We start from the raw sequence: 15673 nt of genomic DNA, 5'->3' as shown, positions 1-15673 counted from the left end.
TTTAATTCTTTAATGTTTCAGTAGAATTTAGTGTGAAACTATATGATCCTAGATGTTTCTTTCTTGGACGACTTCCTACTGTTAATGGGTCTGTTCCGGTTTTCTATATTTTCTTGGTTCATTCCTTTTCACTTTTTTTTTGAGACAGAGTCTCACTATGTCACCCTCAGTAGAGAGCTGTGGTGCCACAGCTCATAGCAACCTCCAACTCTTGGGCTTAAGCAATTCTCTTGCCTCCACCTCCTAAATAGCTGGGACTACAGGTGCCTACCACAATGCCCAGTTATTTTTTTCGTTGCAGTTGTCATTGTTGTTTAGCTGGCTCAGGCCAGGCTTGAACAGGCCAGTCTCGGTGTATGTGGCTGGCCCTCTACCCACTGAGCTACAGTTGACATCTCTTGGTTCATTCTTGATAGATTACACGTGTCCAGGAATTTTTTTCTTTTTTAAATTAAATTATAACTATATACGTTAATGCATTTATGGGGTACAATGTGCTGATTTTATATAGGTTTTCAGGTTGATTGGCATATAGCTGTTAATAGCAGTTTCTAATGATCATTTGTATTTCTGCTGTATCCATTGTGGTTTTTACTTTTTCATTTCTAATTTTATTTATTTGGGTCTTCTCTCTCTTTTTGTTTCTTAATTAGTCTAATGATTTGTCAATTATGTTTATTTCTCCAAAAAACGACTTTGTTCATTCATTTAATGTGGTGCCCAGCACTACAGTAGTCACAATAGGGAAATGGACATAAAAAGGAGACATAATAAAACTGAAGTATAAACAAAAAGAGGAAACACAAAAGCACTTCATAAAGTGATACTTAAAAGGGAGAAAATGTGGTTTCAGTTAGACTTTGAAGAAACTCACTGATTAGCAAAAATTAGGAGGAAGCAAATTCAACGATTAAAATACAAATATGGAGAGTGTGTCCAGAGAATGAGAAAATAAATGAGGTTAGGGTTGAAAACTGAGACGTGCGCTTTCAGATCTGCTTTGTGGGAAGGAAAGCAGTCGCAACAAACTGTAAAATTTAGGGATTATGACAAGAGTACCCCCGTAGGATGCTTTATTCTTTACATTTCTTCTGCTCACTAAATCATCTTCTAATGTGGAACTTTGCCTCTAGGCTTTCCTAATGGACCCAATAGTTTTTTAATATAAGGCATTCATTTGGGTTTCTAGTACAAATATTAATTTTCTGAGTTTTAAACAGTTTTCCTAGGTTTTATCTTATTGCACTCTCTTGTAAAAAAAAATCCATAAACCTCTTAATTGCCTTTTGAATAAAATCCATATTTCTTTATGTGCTCCTCAGAATAATTATGCACTGTTCCCCCAAGTACACATCAATCTTTGTTCTTAATAGAATCTCTTCTTCTTTACTCCAGTTAGATTAGTCCAAGTTTTTGCTCTTAATTTTTCATAAGTGGGATTTCCTATACATTGATTATGACTCGTTTTTCATCTTTCTCCACCACAACCACTCCCTCACCTGAGCACACAATTTTTATGAGGGATTTTCCATGCTGTGTCTTTTACAGCAGCGTATTTTAGAGTACAGCACAATGCCTTTTTAATATATATAGCACACTGTGCTTCTCTGCTGTGCACTGTGTTACTTCCAGAATTCAAAACTGTTTATTCAATGAATGAAGCAAATAGGGAGGTAATAAACTAAAGGACCTACAAATCCTCCACAAGCCCCTCATTAAGGCCAACATTCATAGGGCAAAATTGTAAACCTTGTTAGGTGTTTGGAAAACAATTTAATAATTTTAAGCAGGAGACTAATAATACAATTTTCGTATATAAGTACACAAACCCTTTCTTGCTATAAAATGGATAAAAAATGTTAATGAAATGGAAGTGGATGATAGAAGATCGGTAATACAGTTACTACTATATCTAAAAGGGTCTCAGTGAAAGAGAAAGAAGTGGACACAAAGTACTGTCATAAGATAGAATCCTTAGGGCTTAGTTGTGAGTTGTATGTGAACAGGAAGGAGAAAAGTTTCAAGTGACCAATCAGATGAATACTGGTGTTATTTACAAAAAAAGTACCAAGAGGAGGTGAAAATCATGGAGGAAAGCATGAATTCAGCTTGGAGACACTTCCTTTTGAAGAATTATTGAAATGTGTGAGTGAAATATTTTAGCAGATTATGTACATAGCTTTTTAGTTCATAAAGTGGTGAGTGCAAGGAGTCGTAATTTAGAATCATCAGCACTGAGTGATCTGTAAGATACACTAGGGAGAAAGAGGAGTTGACGAGAAGAGGGAATCCCAGAAATGACCCTTAGAAATTCCATTTTTCAGTGGCTTTGGTAAAGAATAATGCGACATAAGAGAATAAGAGTTTCTGGAGTAGGGTAAGGAGGCTGCAGTGTTACAGAGGACGCAGATAATTTTAAGAAGTAGATAAGGGCACATATTTGAGGTACCTGTGAAAACTAAGTTAAGAAAAGACCAACATATGTCCCACTGGTTTAGAAACATTTAATTAATCAGTGATCTTAGTGAGTGTGCTTATGATTGGGGCCAAATGAGGATTATGACACATTGAGTAAGTAGAAGGTAGGAGGTGAAAAAATGAAAGCTAAATATAGTGGGGAAAAAACAGCTTTTATGACAAGTTTGACTCTGAGAGGAAGGGAGAAAAAAGCACCATCCCCAACCCCACCCCAACTCCCCAAATGAAGAAGCATAGAACAAGTCACGTGTGTTATTGGCTGTTTCATGTTTTGTTTCTTTATATGCATTTGAAGATGGGGAGACTTGAACATGTTTAAATATTTCTGTTAAACATCTTATTTTTCAAAGAGACAAGATGGAAGATACCTTGGACACTACTATTAGCCTCATTGGGCATCTTATAGACAACAGATGTAAGGTCTACATATGGTCATCCCTAAACAAGCATTTGTTGATATAAATTCATTCAGCAATAACTGGCCTTAGTGAATCTGTCTGGACTGCCTATCAGAGAGGGCCCCAAAAGACACTCATGGATTTCCTCTGTCTCCCTCACGATGCTAAAAGCAGTGCAGCATTCTCACCAAGCACCTCCACTCTTTTCCTCACTCCACATTGCTTAGACCATTACTGGCGTGGAGGATTCTTATATAACTGTGTGTCATTTTAGTAGATAAATGAATTAATAAGTAAGAGAATGAATCCAGTAATATAGGCTTTCAAGAAACCTCTGCCAGCTCTTTTCTTATTTCTCCAGTAACAGTACAAAGGCTACTGGATTGGTTTTCCAAACATCATATTCATCTAGAAATTTCTGTAATCTTGAAGACAAGATTGGGAATTTTCTTTTCCATATTTAATTAGTCTATTTTATAGTTTTTAGTCTGATACAAGTCTACTTTAATTACCTTAGTTGATGTTGTTTTTAGGCAAGTCTGTATTTTTTGCTCAACTCAGTTTGTTTTCATGCAGATACCTCTAGGCAAGGACATCCACAGAAGAATGGTTTTTATTATTACTTTTAAATTAAAAACTAAAAATACATTTCAGGTGAACGTAATGTCATTAGCTCTTAAAAATATAACTTTTTCCCTTTCTCTTTTTTTCCTTATGTTGACTACAAGATAGATATGCAAGAATGCTTTCCACCAGTATACTTTAAATTATAAAGCTACAAATGGCCAAACAAGCATAAAAAAAATACTCAAACCACTAATTATCAGGGAAATGCACATCAAAACCACAGTGAGATGCCATTTGATTCTCATTAGAATAGACATATAATATCCAATTCTCTTATCATATTTAGATATTGAAAATAATAAATCTTAAGTGATGCTTATAAACTATATATGACCAAAGTAAAGGCAAGTAAATCTCAGAAACAGAAAATACCTTTGGGGGAGGATATGGGACAAAAAGGTATTTTTTAACACCATTTTGGGGGAGGAGATATATTTTTAAAATTTTTTTTATCTTCTTTCTTTAGTGTAATCTATGTTTATATATTTTCTTTTCAACTTTATAAAAAATAAACAGCTTGTATGTTTTCTAAAGAAAACAAAGAAAGAAAATACAATAGACATTGGTGGAGATGAGGATATGAAGAAAAACTTGACATACTCATATACCATTGGTAGAATGTAACAAAATCAGTGTGGAGAGTTCTACCATTGATAGAACTACCATTTCAATGGTAGTTCTACCATTGAAAATAGCTCTACCATTGATCCTACATTTCATTACTGAGATAAGAAAATGTAGTACATATATACCATGGAGTACTACCGAGAGATAAGAAAGATGAAATGGCGTCTTTTGCATCATGTTGGACGGAATTGGAAGTCATTATCCTAAGTGAAGTAACTCAAGAACAAAAAACATAAATGCCTCCATGTTCTCACTTCTAAGTGGGAGTTAACTTATGGCTACACAAGGGTACACAGAGTGTACATTGGACAGTGGACATTGGAAATTCATGGGTGGGAGGGTGGGAAGGGATGCTATGTACACTATTCAGGAGATACTAAAGCCCAGACTCAACTACTATTCAGTATACACATGTAATAGAATTCACCTTGTACCCCCTACATTCATTAAAATTAAAAAGTAGGTAAAAAATTATCACTGTGTTTCTTATAAATACATACAATTATTACATGTTATCTCAAAATAACACATAGATTTAATCAAAGAATTATTCTTATAGACACCTATAAACTAATTTTTTTCCTCACAATTAAAGCAATGAATTGCTCTTCATGAATTCAGATCGCTAATCTTAGATTATTTTATGACTGTGAAGTATTTTTTAAAAGGAATATTTACATAACAAATTATTTATACCACTACATTCTATCTATGAAACATCTCAATCCCAATAAAGAAAATGAATTTTTAAACTGCCTAAATAATAGTATGCAAAATTTGTGGGAATATTATTTTATTAGGAAACAACTTTAAGCTCATGTGAAGCTCTCATCCCAGCCAGATACATTCTTAGTCTAGCGAACAATATTTAGCAGCTGTCTTCTTTGCTTTTTGAAAATGAATGAATAATTTATCCATTTTTTAAACTGGAAAACATGCTGTCTCCTGTGGGAAGGTTTTCTTAGAGTTGTATGATGTTTCATTATCTTCACTCATGCCTCTAGTGAAATAGCATTTCTCCCCTTATTTCTGAGACCAAGAGAAAACAAGAATCATCAACTTCCCCTTTCCAAACCTCTGCACATCATTGCGGTAGCAAAGAGATTATCCCAAATCTTTAAAGGAGTTGTGAAGGGGTAGAAAGAAGCAGTATAAATTCAACAACTCAGTAATAACAGTGGTCTTTGTGACATTCCTGTCATAAAACTCTTATCACCTAATTTTTTTTTTTAATTTATAACTAGGACTACTAAAAATAACAGAATCCTGAAATGTTGTAAACTTAGTGTCATAGAGAAATTAATCATTGCTTCAGATATGTCTTGTCTTAAAAGACTAACTTTTGAATTACTATATAAATTTATAAAGGGATGTTTTATATATGACTTGCTTTAAAAATGTAAACAATGCATCGTGCGTGTTTAAAACATTGAATAGGAAAGAGCTTATAAACTAAAGCATACTTCAGATGGCTCCAAGATGTAATAGCTGTTTCTCTTGGTATTACCATCATCACAATAATGCCAACAGTTCACTGATTTAATCATTAAACAATACCTAAAATCTTTCCATTAAGATAATTACTTTTTCATTTACATTTTTCCCATGGCTCCCACATAGTTATACTTTGAATGACAACTCTGCTTTGACTTTTCAAATTTCCTGTTATTTGGACATTACGATTTAAATTTCTCATAGTCCTAAGTGTTGCTTTTTTATTGAATTATATTTTTTGTATGGATGCAGTATTTCCATAATTCTCTCTGAAAATATATATCAGAATATTAAAAAAAAACCAAAATAAAAACAGAACCCCAGGCAGCGCCTGTGGCTCAAAGGAGTAGGGCGCCGGCCCCATATACCAGAGGTGGCGGGTTCTAACCCTGCTCTGGCCAAAAACTTAAAAAAAAAAAAAAAGCACCCCCTAAAATCATTTGTTTCCTCCAGAATAAACAATATAAAGGTATTTTAATTTACTTTTTAATTTTCACATTGTAATTGTCCATATTTACAAGGTAATAGTTTGATGTTTCAATACATACCTATGTGATATAACAATCCCTTATTTATGTTCTGCATGATTTCCTAAAATAACTATAATTTTGCTTTTCAATTGGATGTGCATGTGAATGTGTTTCCACAGATGTGCAGTTGTGAATGTGTCTACTATTTGTTTCAAATGAAGCTCCAAAATCATCACAGAGCTTGTTGAATGGAAATTTCACCTCAGGTTCTCTTGCCCAGAAACCCACATGGGTAGAGAAAAAAGTTGGGTAATCTTCAACTATTTCATACCCAGACATTCAATTAATCCACCTCCTTTCAACTCCAAGTCTCCTGCATACTGGGACTTGGCACTGCAGAGCTCGCCCACCTTTCTGCTGGGCTGATGCACAGAGTCTTCCACAGACTCTGATACTCTTATCACAAGCTCAAGGATGCAGCTTCTTCTGCTTAAGGAACTTAGCCAATATACCTCCATTTATTCTGTCTTCTTGTGACAATTTCTTGACTAACGCCCTCCATCTTATTTTTATATCTTGTAGATTTATAATTTTCTTCTGTATAATTTTCACATAGCCATAGAATACAAAGGAGACAAATTTGCATGCCCATGTCAACATGAAGTGTTCTGGGTGGCTTTGAGGCACATTTATTTAGGATAGGAATGGCAACTGCATATAATCTATACAGCTGGTTATGGTAAAAACCTAAGTTCCAAGGTGCATTGGAGCACTAAAGTCCAGGTAAGTTGCCTTGTCTTTCAAAACTGAGTGAAGATGGACAGACATTTTCTGTGAAACATATTCTTCTACTGGTTTATGGATTTGCATTAAGAACAATAATAAATAGAATGGTTTATGTTATGCAAGACATAGCAAGTGAGCAATGAATAAATTAAAAACTCATTACACTTGTACGTACTATTTTTTTTACCTTGGAATAATACAATTTTTATTTGTCCATTAAATAATTTTTAAATTTAAAAGGTAAAAAACAGTAAAAACTGAAGCATGAATGTTCTAGAAGAAAACCCAACAAATTGTTTTATAAAGTGGGAAAGGGCTTCTAACAGCACAAATAATAATGATGTTAGTAGCTGCTACTTCCATATAGCATGTTCATGTACTGTATGCCAGACACTCATTTAAGAAGCTCTCATAGTTTTACTCATTTAAGTCCTCACAACAATATATAAAGTATTACCTCCATGTTAACAAACACAGCATAAGGCAGAGTAGTGGCGTATGTGCCATGAGGGACATACAACTTAGATGACAGCTTTAGAAGAGTAACAGCTATCATATTGGGGAAATCAAATATGGGTAAGCAGCAGAATCTGAGAGGCAAATCCAGAAGGATGGAAGATGGGCAGTAATAGGGCAAAAATATTGTATCAATCCTTGTAAGATGCCAGGAAGGCAATGTTAACCAGTGTGATGAAAATATGTCAAATGTTATATAAAACCAGTGTATGGTGCCCCATGATTGCATTAATAGACATATCTATGATTTAATAATAAATATATATATTTTATCAATCCTAATTCAATGAAGATGAATTACATATTAGCCCTGAAAGAACTTCAGGTCTAATTCAGATTTATTACCCTATGCTTTAGATGCCTGAATGAAATAGCTATTTATTAACTATTACAGAATGGTCAAATATCTACCCAAAGGCTTGAACATCAGGGGAATGTACACAAGAACAAGCATCACGTTAGTATTCTGCGTAGACCACAACCAGGGTCACTTGTTCACAGTCTACTATTGCCCTGGAGTTGCATCAACAAATGGTCACTGGGGTTAGGGTCTTCTTGGTGTCAATCAATATTGCACAGTGAGTGCAGAAATAATTTATACATATTCCTTAAGCATTTTGTGCCCAGACCTGGTTATAATGTAAAAAAGATTTAAACATGACATCAGCCTATTCAAATACAGTGTAATATAATATCTGCAGCTGTTCCCAATATATTATTGCCGTTAGGTTTTCAAAACAGCAAAATACTATGAAGTAAATTAACAACACCAAAATGAACAGAAAATATCATATTTTAAAGTAAGGTGGATATTTGAATTTAAGTTTAAATTATTTCATGTCATATAACTAGGGTGTCAAATTTAAAAACATTTTAATAACTCTTCTTATAATTTATCTACACCATTGCCATATTTGCTAAATCTAGAGATATGTACCTCCTTTCAAGTATTATATAAAAATTCTGAACAATTTAAAAAATTTCTAGGCAGTCTCAAGCCCCTGCTTAGTAAAGCCTAAATATTCTGTCTATGAATTGTGTTTTATGTGTTCATTTCCACTTGCTAATTATGCTTTAAATTCCATCATTAAAAATTGCTTTTTTAATTTACTCCAGATTAGTATTTTGTCCACTTTAAAATAGGTTCTTAAAGTCATGAAGCTTTAAAAGTCTTTAAGCTGATTCACAACAGTTTAGTAAAGAGAGATGGAAGAAAATAATTAGCTACTATCCACCAGAATGCAGTTACCAATATATTTTTTAACAGTATTTTTTTATAGGGTAGACCTGGTGCACTAGAGAAAAATAAAATGTCATTCCATAAATTTGATTAGAATTAGTCCATTCTAAGAACATGTAAGTAGCTCTATCTTTATAACACATGGACTATGGCAATTGTAGTTGCAAACCAACCTACCATATGAATGGGAGAGAATGAGTGATTCCCTCCTAAATAGCTCTTGAATTTCTGTCTTTTTTGCTGAATGCTTCTCTTTATGACTATTTTACGTAAAAACTGAATTCATTTACAGCGATTAGTGAGAGCAGCAGGCATACCAGTGTGACTAACTGGATCGATTCTTTGCAGTCTAGTGAGTGAGCCATTGAACAGATCATTGCACAATCAATTCAATCCCACAAGCAAATTGACCATACTTCAAAAAAGCCAGGCTTCTCCTTTCAGCGGTGTTAAGCACTTCCCAGGAGTTCTGGGATGCTTGTATAAATGCTCTAACAAATCAATAGCGTTTTGATTTCCTTATTCTAGTGACAGAAGCATAAAGGAAAGAAAACGAAACTAAGACTGAAGATGTCATTTTGAGGCCCGATACTATTAATTAGCCCTATAAAACTTAGAAGCCACAAAGAACATAAACAGAAAAGCAAGGGATAAGGATAATGTGAAGTTTGGTCTGAGCTGCCTCTCTTTAGAAGAGTTGCACTCTCTAAATTTGAAGCAATGGCTCCAAACAACAGTTACGTGGTTTAGGTACTCTAGTGCAAGATATTTCTTGAGGAGCTGTGCATATAAACCTGAAGATTCCCTCACACCTAAAAGTGTGTAGGACACTGCTGCTGATTCATAGAAGCCATGTGTGATGTCTTTGTGATATGTCAACTTGACTAGGTTGAAATATGTTCACCAGAATTCTCTTTCTAGTTTTTTGTTTTACTTTTTTTGATAAGGGTAAACAACAAGAGGGACTTTTTTTTTGGCAGGCTGAGGAAGGTGGTTACCACTATGTAACACACACGCCTTCCCAGTTATTCAATCAAACATTAGTATAGGTGCTTAGAAGGATTTTGCCAACATAATTAAAATCCTTTATCACTTGATTTTGAGTTAATCAAAAAGTAAAATATTCTGTTATCTCAATTTAATTATGTGAAAGCTTTTTACAAAGGGACTGAGACCCTCTATCAGAGACACAGAGATGCCAAGACTCCAGGATGCAGAGACAAGAGAAAACTGTAGAATCTTTCTGGGCCCCCACTTACCTTGCTGCTGCTCACCTACTGATTCGCCTTGCTGCTGTGAAGAGGAAGCCGGGCCTGCAATTGTTCTGTTTTCTCATTGGAACTGTTTCAGTTTCTATAAGTCTTGGGTCATACGTACTGTGTGTGTGATGTGTGTGTTCAGGACCATGACAGTACCAGCCCAGTTTCTGCAGAATACCCTGCTAGGTGAGAAGAAACAAGAATTGACTTGGGCTTCAGTCCATCCTTGCTAAGTTCCTGCTCAGGGTACAAGGTCCCGGGCTACACATAATTCTTTGCTATATGTCTACAGACTCCACCCTACCGCATTTGATATAGGGACTACCGTGTAGCTGCTTAGCCAGCTCCCACAATTCATTATAAATAAAAATATATATAGTATTTTATGTATTATAAATATACAAATAATTAAATATATTTATATAATAGCCTGTTATATTATATTTAATGAATAACTAGATGTAAATATATATGCTTAACATGTAGAGTTATCCTGTGTGAGATACAGAGAGAAGTGGTAGGAACTCAGGAACCTGATTATTCACATCTTGTCTATAAGTCACTGTCTTTCATTCTTTTGAAAGTACAACAGAAAAATTTACCCAGAGGCCTAATATAGCATTACCCCAGCCATGATTTAAATTAAACCCTAAATATATATAAACCCACAACTTAAGAAAATTAAGACTACATAAAAGGATCCACAAACCTGGCTACATATTAGGATAATTTAAAGTTCTTTTCATAAAAGTATACTCACGTTGAGCTCCACCCACTGAATTCTCATCTATTTGGCTGGTGTAGAGTGGGAGCCAGGCCTCGGCATTCAGGTAAAGCTCCTCATGTGGCTCTCAGATGCTGACCAAGTTGAAATATACTGTGCAGGTCAGATGAAGGACAGATGTTGCTCCGTTTACAGTAAGGACGGGTGCTAATTTTGACTTTTTCCTAGTTAGCCCAAATCTAAATACGATCCTGTGTAGCTTCCTACCACACAGTAAGGGCAGAGCAGGTGATGGAAATGAAAGTAAATGATCCAGCATAAGGAAACATAATTTTATCAAGGCATCAAAGTAAATCTGCTCATCATGGGCATTTTCAGTTTGGGCTATTTCCCAAACAAGAGCAGCCATCCCTGTCCATAATTTGTAAGTTTTGCAGGACAGAAACTCATTAAGAGCAAGTTGAACTCCCATTCAGACTAAAACATGATTCATTTCAATTCTGACATTAAAATTTATATTCACATAGACTGTGTCTTCACTGATGTTATTTCTCTGACCATTCCCAAAGCCTGGTAGAGAAATGAGGGTGGAAGTGGGGAATGCTGTCGATAATTTATGCCAGACACAAAGGTTGTACATTCAAATTCATAATAATGAAAGAACAATACCTACTTATCTAAGAAATCTTTCATCAAAAAAACAAAGCAATGAATCTAATTATGTGATTAAAAGGACTAAGTAGAGTGGAATTAAGCCAGAGCAGGAAACAGTAAGTCATTTTGTCCTTGCTTCCTTTGTCCATCTCCCACTTTTATGTGAGTTTACTGTGGCTATGAGGATAGAATGACAAAGAAGTCAGCTGATCTCATTTCTAGCTATCTGTATATTAATAGCCTGAAGAAAGATACATCTGGCAAATGACCAGGTTTGAATTAGTACATTAGATAAGTATTTTTTTTAATTTATTTATTTTTATTGTTAACTCATAGCTGTGTACATTAGTGCAATCAAGGGGTACAATGTGCGGGTTTCATATACAATCTGAAATATTCTCATCAAACTGTTCAACGTAGCCTTCATGGCATTTTCTTAGTTACTGTATGTAGGCATTTGTATTCTGCATTTAGTAATTTTCGCCTGTACCCATTCCAAGATGCACCATAGATGAGGCCCCACCCATTACCCTCCCTCCACCAATACCTCCCTCCTCCCTTCCCCTTCCTTGGCCCTTTCCCCATAGTCCTGTGCCATGTGAAAGCTATAATTTAGCTTCATAGTAGAGCTGAGTACATTGGATAATTTTTCTTCCATTCCTGAGATACTTTGCTAAGAAGAATATGTTCCAGCTCCATCCATGCAAACATGAAAGAGGTAAAGTCTCCATCTTTCTTTAAGGCTGCATAATATTCCATGGTATACATGTACCACAATTTGCTAGTCCATTCGTGGGTCGATAGACACTTGGGCTTCTTCCATGACTTAGCAATTATGAATTGGGCTACAATAAACATTCTGGTACAAATATCTTTGTTATGATGTGATTTTTGGTCTTCTGGGTATAAACCTAGTAAAGGAATTACAGGATCGAATGTCAGGTCTATTTTTAGGTCTCTAAGTATTCTCCAAACATCCTTCCAGAAGGAACGTATTAGTGTGCATTCCCACCAGCAGTGTAGAAGTGTGCCCTTTTCTCCACGTCCACACCAACATCTCTGGTTTGGGGATTTTGTTATGTGAGCTACTCTTACAGGGGTTAGGTGATATCTCAAAGTAGTTTTGATTTGCATTAATCTGATGATTAAGAATGATGAGCTTTTTTTCATGTGTTTGTATATCGTGCATCTGTCTTCTTTAGAGAAGTTTCTCTTCAAGTCCTTTGCCCACCCTGAGATGGGGTCATGTGTTCTTTCCTTGCTAATACGTTTGAGTTCTCGGTGGATTCTGGTTATTAGACCTTTATCGGAGGGATAACCTGCAAATTTTTGAAAGATGCAATTAAAGTTTTTATAGGCAAGGGCAGTGGTGATGTGATGTGGGAAGCACTTGGAGTGTTTCTCGTCGTCTCCCCACTGCAACCCTCTCAGTTTCTCTTATCCACTCAGTAACTGTCTGCCTAGTTTTCCATAACTATATATTAAAATATCATCCCTGGAAAAATATGTATATAGCTTTGCTCAGTGGCAGAATCGTAGCCAATGAGGTTTATCGGAGGCGCGATTGTTGCTAATTGAAAACTTTTCCCAATACCCAGCCATGATGACTTGCAATATAGTCAGCACCGGCAATTTTTGACAGTTTCTATGGAGACTGAATTTTAAAAAATAAAATAAAAAGCTATTTAAAAGTAATTTACTACAGGCCAGTGCTGTTAAGCACATTACATACATTTTTAAAAAAATCTTCATATTGACTTAAGCAAATAGATACTATGGTTCCATTTTACAGATGATGAACTTGAGATTCAAGATTAACCTGGTTGTTGATGGTTACACAACCAGAATGTAGTAAAGGCAGAACTGGAACTCAGATTTGTTGAATTCCAAAGAATACCTTCTTATTCCTCAGAAACAGTGCTTTCATTTATGCCGTATCTGAAACCCTCTGATCCTCACCTCTGTTTGCATAAGAGTATTAATAGACTATCCATCTATGTTTCACTTTCTTGGGAATACTTTCTCGTTTGATAAATTTTTCCTGCATCTGTATTATTTTGTTATATTGGCAAGTGAATATTACGATGTATCCAAACTACAGAATAGATTTTTAAAGTGAGAATTCATTGCTCTCATCCATAGAAAACGTGGTTAATAATTTAGTCCCCTTCTATATGGGAGTCAATAGATGAAATATTTAGGACTGTGGATTATGCCATAGTGTATAATGAGATAATAGGATTGAAAATGTTAAAAAAAAATACTACTGTAAAACATATTAGGTAAAGCTAATCAAATCAAATTGTTCTCTGCTTGAGAAGTATTTATAGCTATTTGGGGTGGGGAAAGGAATATTTTTTAAGTATCTTAGATGAACTAGACTAAAAGTATAGGAACATAACAACCAGACAATAATGAAAGAATCTATTCTTTTTCTTCTTTATTCTGCTCCTTTTGTTTCATTCTCTCCTTCACATGAAGGCATATTCTTCATAGATATCTAATCATGGACAAAGAGAAGCATTCCTAAGCAATTAGATGTTTTAGTTAAGTGGGAACATAACAATATTCAGTATACTTTTGTGACACTTAAATTTACAAATGGTTCAGTGTTTCACAGAATAGTTTCTGACTTGATGGATTTGGGGTTAGCTTCTTTGAGCTTGTTTTCATGTTTTGAATGTCCTCTTATAATTGTGTAACCTACTTCATGTTAGAGAGACAAAATCCATATTTCTCACAGATTTCCTGAGTGATACCATAATCCAGAAGGGGGCCTTTTTCAAAGAGAAGCCTCCAAGTGAACATAGGTAAGATACGGGGCAGAGGAGTGGAGCATAAATAAATTTTGGAGGGGGTCTGTTAGGCTGATAGAAGAGTGTGAAATTGGCAACATTTCAAGTCAATCTAGGAAAGCAAGAGCATCCAGGGAAGCACGCCAGTGGAGACATAGAATTCAGAGGATCCTGACACTTGGCAACCAGCATAATGACAGCCCTGCTTGATCAGTCTGTGAGATAAACCATACAAGAAGGATAATTATGGTACAGTATTATTTTAACTTGGGCCATGCTTACTTTAATGCAGGCAGACAACAGAAACCACATAGCTGAAGATTAGACAGTTCTAAAACCCCATTGACTAATACACAAAACCTACCAATTAGGGTTTCACTAGCTTAGGGTTTGAGTGAGACTAAATCCTCATGTGACTTACAATCTTTACAAGTGTCTGAAGACATGGATGTGCCAAGCATATGGGGTATCCAACTGACTGTTCAACAGGTCATTCTTTATCTTCTGAATTGATATCTGGATTTTGGTATTTACTAAACATATCTGCCTGTATTTATTCACTTTCCATCTTCCAATTATAAAGCTTGTAATCACTAAATTCAATATTTAATCAAACATCCACCCCCTAAATCATTGACAGAGTGCTTCGTTGGCTTATATCTTTTTTTTTTAAAGACAGAGTCTCACTTTGTCATCCTCAGTAGTGAGCTGTAGTGTCACAGCTCACAGCAACTTCTAACTCTTAGGCTTAGGCAATTCTCTTGTCTCAGCCTCCTGAGTAGCTGGGACTACAGGTGCCTAACATAACGCCTGGCTATTTTTTTGTTGCATTTGGCCAGGGCCAGGTTTGAACCCACCACTCTCAGTATACGAGGCTGGTGCCCTACTCACTGAGCCACAGGCACCACCCCATTGGCTTATATCTTAAAGGCTTATTCCAGACTTTATCCTACAAATTCTGAAATTTTGAAAAATTTCCTGATTGATAAAGTAATTTGGGTTCTTTCTTTTTTTTTTTATTTTTGTGGTACAACATTTATTTTATTTTTTTTTTTAATTTTTTTTATTAAATCATAACTGTATACAATGATATGATTATGGGGCATCATACACTCACTTCATAAACCATTTGACACATTTTTATCACAGTGGTTAACATAGCCTTTCCGGCGTTATCTCAGTTACTGTGCCAAAACATTTACATTCTACATTTACCAAGTTTCGCAAGTAGTCCTAGTGCTGTATGCTTGAAACACAAGTACAATTATTGGGAATCACAGATCTACCATTATTTAGTGAATTTTACTTGGAAAAGTAATGCAAATTGACTATCAGATTATTCTTATGCAAAAATTGGGGCAACAATAACTTTTTCTTAGGTTGAATTGTATGAGAAACTCTCCAGGATTATTTAGAACATAGGCATTCCAGAAGTTTTGTCTAGATGTAGAGGAATTCCAGAAGTTGGAGTGGAATCTGGACTCTTCCTGTTACTCTTTCAGGTCACAAATTTGACCTACAGTTGTCCAGTTAGGAACTAATGTAATACTAACTAAATTATAATATTCAAGCCTAGTTTCCAAACTTTCTTATCACAGAATCAAT

The 15673-nt window shown here is 35.2% G+C and overlaps 1 non-coding gene and 1 pseudogene across 1 annotated transcript; one reads left to right on the top strand and one right to left on the bottom strand.

Moving 5' to 3' along the window:
* LOC128584338 (N-acetyllactosaminide beta-1,6-N-acetylglucosaminyl-transferase-like) overlaps positions 1-15673 on the bottom strand; it is a 76988-nt pseudogene that overhangs the window by 25369 nt on the left and 35946 nt on the right.
* LOC128585028 (U4 spliceosomal RNA) lies at positions 12787-12927 on the top strand. Its single transcript, XR_008379789.1, has one exon. It is a non-coding gene; the product is annotated as a U4 spliceosomal RNA (small nuclear RNA).

This window comes from Nycticebus coucang, chromosome 4, assembly GCF_027406575.1.
Source record: "Nycticebus coucang isolate mNycCou1 chromosome 4, mNycCou1.pri, whole genome shotgun sequence".
NCBI lineage: Eukaryota > Metazoa > Chordata > Mammalia > Primates > Lorisidae > Nycticebus > Nycticebus coucang.
This window is presented reverse-complemented; position numbering and strand designations above follow the sequence as displayed.